Source organism: Bison bison, unplaced genomic scaffold (assembly GCF_000754665.1).
Source record: "Bison bison bison isolate TAMUID 2011002044 unplaced genomic scaffold, Bison_UMD1.0 scf7180017864471, whole genome shotgun sequence".
NCBI classification, from domain to species: Eukaryota; Metazoa; Chordata; class Mammalia; order Artiodactyla; family Bovidae; genus Bison; species Bison bison.
The window spans coordinates 40,070,636-40,076,292 of NW_011495032.1; positions in this window are offsets into that span (position 1 = coordinate 40,070,636).

Below are 5,657 nucleotides of genomic sequence, written 5' to 3' on the forward strand. Positions count from 1 at the left end.
CTTTAGTTCTTCACTTTCTGCCATAAGGGTGGTGTCATCTGCATATCTGAGGTTATTGATATTTCTCCCAGCAATCTTGATTCCAGCTTGTGCTTCATCCAGCCCAGCATTTCTCATGATATACTCTGCATAAGTTAAATAAGCAGGGTGACAATATACAGCCTTGACATACTCCTTTCCCAATTTGGAACCAGTCTGTTGCTCCATGTCTTGTTGACTTGGTCTTCAAGTAATGGCAGCTGGTGATGTTATAAAGGAATTCTGACCTGAAGGCTCTGTCCTTCCACTCTCCCTCATATCACACACTCCAGGTTTGACCCTGGGTGTGCCTTGAAGAGTCTGCCTCTTTGTCGGATGTCCACCTCCTGGAAAAGAGCAGATCTCCTAGGGCAGCCACAGAAGTAACTCGCACTTCCTCAAAACTGCTGGGACTGCAAATGGCTGCTGGAGAGATTGCCCAGAAAAAACAAGACCCCTAGGGGGACAGGCTGCCTCCACCAGCATCTCCCAGCGAGCTTCTGAGTGTGGGGTTCCCCTGGACTCAGTCTCTGACCCATGTTCATGTTCACTGACACCACTGGCTGTGTCACTTGTCAGCGTGAGGTTCTGACTCTCCTAAGCCCTAAGAGGCAAAGGTTGCACCCACCAAATGGAAACAAGCATTTGTTCTCAAGAGTTTGGTCAAACTCACAATTTGAATTCACATAGTTACTCCTCCCATCACAACCTTCAAAGTTCTATTCTTCCTTTCACTTAGCTAACCTGTAATCAGCAACACAGCCCAAACATAAAACCACCAAGAGTCAAAATTCCAAGCCACCTTAAAGACAGACCATCTGATCCAAAAGCTTCATTTTCCTGTTGGAAAAAGCAAGTCCCAGGAAAGTAAAGTGACTTGTCCAAGATGATACATTCAACTCGAGAGTAGCATGGGAATCTAGAAAAGTGGAGGTATCTTCACGACTCTTTCTCTGAAGAAAATACAACCACAAAGAGGGAGGAGGTCCTCGGGGTGTAGAGGTGGTTCTGGTTGAATTTCAGGGCCACCAGGGAAGGGTGGGGTGGGCAGTGGAGCAAGCATTAGGAGACAGTGTTGCTACTTGACTCGGCCTCTTTCCAGTTGAACCACTCAGGGCTGTCACTTCACCTCTCTTTGGGGCTCAGTTCTCTTGTATTAAATGGGCACCCTCCCCAAAACACCTTTCAGGGCTTCCTTGTAGCTCAGTCAGTAAAGAATCTGCCTGCAGCGCAGGAGACCCAGGTTCGATCCCTGGGTGGGAAAGATCCCCCAGAGAAGGAAATGGCAAACCACTCCAATATCCTTGCCTGGAAAATTCCATGGACAGAGGAGCGTGGTAGGTTGCAGTCCATGGGGTTGCAAAGAGTCGGGTACGACTGAGTGACTAACACACAACATGCCTCTCACAACTACTGTGAGGAACCTACGAAAATGTGTCTCAAAAAACCATGACGTTCTAGGTATGTACAAATTCTGCTCGTCTGCACAGCCACCTTTAGGATTGGTCAAGAGTTAGGTATCCTCTCTGAGCTAAGCCAAGGCCTGGGGCAGGGTCGGGGTTATGGGAGTGGGGGTTCTCTCAGTCCAGGGAGCCCAATACACCAGGCTAAATCATGTCATGCAAGCAGGGCTCAGGTTGTGTGTGTCTAAGCAGCTTTGATTTGAAAAGATTAGGAGGGCAGTGGAGTGGAAAGAAAAGTTGATGAGGCAGCAGAGTCCTGCCTGCGGTACCACACTGCCCTCTGCAGGGCACCAGGGAGAGGTACCCAGGCTGGGCTGGGGCAGGCGAAATCAATTGATACCGTGCAGGGTCATGGAATCCATTCCCCTGCCTCCATGCAACGTAAGCAAGCCCCCTCCAAGTTGAAGCAGGGACAGAGACCTACCCTACCTAACCCTCAGCAATCTGTTCAGCTGGCCTGAGTTTTCCACCCATCCTGATGCTCAGCATTCTCCCATCAGCACTCTGAGGAGCCAGCAGGCAGGAGGCCTGGGCGTTTCTCATTTTGAAGCCAGAATCCAGACAGTTCTGGGAAACAGAGCAGCCCCTGACTCACGGTGTCCTCTCTGCTGCAGAGTGCAGTGGTTTCTCCATACTCCGGACCTACTCCAGTCCATGGAGAAAGTCCCCCTGTGGAGCGAGTCCTGACCTGCCTGAATCAAGGAACCAGCCCTGCAGGCTGCAGGGATGAACCAGACCTTCAGTGACTCAAAATCATCAGACATAGACCTGAAAGTGACCTGGGAATTGGAGGGAGAGATCCAGGGGCCCAGAGCCCACACGGTGGCACCGATGTCATCAGTGGCCTTGCTTAGCCAGACCTCCCCCACCCCCAGCCCATTCTCCATCCTCTCCCTGGTTATTCGGTTCAGAGCAGGGCACCCTGCAGCTGGCTCGGCAGCCTCCAGGCGTGGGCTCAGGCCATGCTCCCCGTGTGCCCTGGGGTGGCCCCGGGGAGTTGCTACAGCCGGCCCGGCCATGTGACGTGAGTGATTCACACGCGCAGACGTCCAAACCAGCTTCTCCATTCTTCCTCTCCCAGGCCATCACAAAAGGCACAGTCTCGGCTGCTGGGGCTGGAAAGCCTTCAGCACAGAGCTGCATTGTTCCCAGGGTCAGGAGGGGCTGGAGGCTGAAGGGAATTAGGAAGATGGGAAGCCTGGGCCCAGGGTGGTTTTCCATGTGGCATATGCCCCTCATGTAGGCCAAGCCCACTTCCTGTCCTGGCTCCAGTTCCAGAGCTCAAGTTCACATCACCCTCCTTTAGAACTGACTTCGAGTTGGGTTGTTGGTTTCTTTTATTTTCCACTCTCTGCACGTGTGATTTAAAAAAAAAAAATTGTACATGCTGTTTCCTTTCTTCTCTCCAATACACATCATTCTTTAGAGACCACAGTGTAAATTTGGAGTCCAGCAACTTGGTCTTTGGGAGCATGCTTTATCCATTCTCTTCTGGGCGCTAACCCCTGACCAAACAGAGCCCAGGCAGGGGATGGGACTGGAGGGTGTAAGTATGAGTGAAAGGGAAAGAGAAGAATCTGATCAGCCTTAATAGGAGGGAAGGGATGGAGATGGGGGGATGAGGTCAAGATTGGGATTACCAGGGATTTGGGAAATTATTCTAGTTCTCCTGATTCTCAGGTTAGGAAAATATTCTACTCTGGGTTGTTGAAGATAAGTCCCTAGTAAATAAACACTTGGAATTTCAGGGCTTTTAGAGGCTACCTGGTCTCATTCTGGTCATACGAGAGGTAGTCCCTCCTCTAGAGCAGGCCCACCACAGAACACCTCCAGCTCCTTCAGAAAGTGTTTCTGAATGTCAAGTCAGAATCTGTACCCTCTGTGGTAGACTGCAAAAATAGCTATCATCCTAGACTCCTGCTTCTGTGCCCTTCATATGTTACTTTGCAGGATTTTCTTATGACCTGCTTTGACCAATAGAATGCAGCGAAAGTGATGCCATACCTAGACTGCAGCCTAGACTTCAGGGGGTCTTGCCTACGTCTACTCTCTTTCTCTTGGAACCCTGTCAACACCATAAGGATGAGATCAGGGTAGCATGCTGCAAGATGAGCTGACGCAAGGAGGAGAACTGAGTCATCCCAGCTTGGACCTTCCTAGACCAACCAGGCCACAGCCAACCTGCTGGCTGACCACGGACACACCAGTGAGATTAGCCCAGCTGTTCTGGATCAGTAGAACTGCCCTGATGAGCCCAGTCCAAATCTCACATCCTCAGAATCATGAGCTAAATAAATGGTTAAGTCACTCCTGTGCTGAAAATGTAAACTGATGGACCCCATAATAACCCTCCAGGGTTGTACAAAACAGCATCCTTCAGTAGCATAATGTCAACTCACCAGGAACTCTGAGCACCCAGCACTCAAATATTCTGGTCTTTCTAGCCCATTTTATTGTCAGTTAAGAGAAACCGAAAGATCAAAGTGAGGAGGGTACTCAAAATACAACGAAAATACTTAAGTCAATTAGGCTTCTTGAAGTCACTTCTGACCCAAATCTAAACTGTCAAAAAGCCTCCAAAACAAATGTCCCTGGCAGGTTTCCAACAGAGCCCTGGATCCGTGGACCACAGCAATGGGAGGGTGGTCAGAGGCTGCTGGTTTCCAGAATGTGCCACGTGTAGCGAACACAAATGCACTGAACTTGTTCTTGGGGTCTGACGGGGAAGGTCACCATTCCCACCACGGGAGTTGAACCAGGCCAATGGCAGGCCCCATTCTCAACCAGACACGGAGGGAAGTGGTGTTGTGGGCAACGGCTGCCATCTGTGGATTTTCTGGCTGAAAACTTTGCTACAAAGTTTGCCAGTTTCAAACAAGCCCTTGCAGCTGGGTTTCCTGTTTTCTTTTTGCGCTCCCCATGTGTCACAGCACAATTATTCTGGGAGATGTTCTCCAAATGGACACGGTCTCCAATTTTCTTTCCCTAATAACAGTGCGGGAAATAGGGGTGAGGGAGACAGAGAGAGGGAGAAACCCCAAACCTCAGAAAAGGATGAAAACATTTCTAAACTCTATTTCAACAATGACAAAATCAAATTCGCCAAGTCACAGTACATGGCCCTCTGCTCTTCCAATCTGGTCCCCTCCTCTGGGCAGGCTATGGATAAAGAGACACTTTGGGAAAGTCATAGGTGTCCGCTCTGTTTTCATGGCATCAAGGATATTTGGAAATTTGCTTCCCAGAGAGTCTAAAATTCATCAACATGGCTTCAGTGGTAACACGGCCAAGTGGCTGGTGGTGGGCTCCTGGAAAGCTGTCCACCAAAAATTATTTTTCGGCTCCTAAAGGACATGGGCCATGGCTCAAAACAGAACAAAGAAAAGAATTTCTTTTCCCAACTCTTTTCTCTCCTCCACCTGACAAATGCATCAGCCCCAGTCCCCAAGTCCATTCTTTTTCATGGCCATGAAAGAAGTGTAGAGATTGAGTGTGCCTATTTTAAAGGTCTTCAGAGCTGCCTTGCTTTAGGATTTGGGATGAAAAGATGAGGATATGTCCATGTGTACCTGAGGATATGAGCCTAAGCGTGTCCATACTTTTACACGTGTGCATAGGAGCATAAATTCGTGTCTACAAGAGTGCCTGTCATGTGTGAGTGTGGATTTGGGTCAATAAATGTATCCAGAACGTGCGAACTTGGTACAAATGCCCATGTGAGCCCATAAGTGTGTGCATTTGCTGGTGGCATGTGAGTGAAGCAATTGTGCATGTGTGTGCATGTGAGTACACGCAAGTATGTACACACCCCATAGATATTTCCCCTGACATGCCTGTAGGTCTGTGTTCCGGGTGGGAGTGCCTGTGGGTATGTGCTAGTGCACGCCAGCCTGTGAAAAAGTGTGCCTGTGTGTGTGCACGTGTCCTTCACACAAGCAGGGCCCCTCGTCCCCCTCATCTCCTCTCCCCTTCCCGCAAACCCACAGCAGACTTTGCCTGCCTTCTTGGGGATCTGCCAGCTGATGGCAAGGGTCCCTCTCCTGGGAAACAGCACTCCTCGCCCGTTCATTTGTGTCCCATAAGGGCTCCGGGCTCCAGGTTCCCGCCCTTAAATGGCAGCCCAGGCTCGCAACGGACGACTTTCTTAATTGCCCATGATGCTTGCGGGTGCAGCAC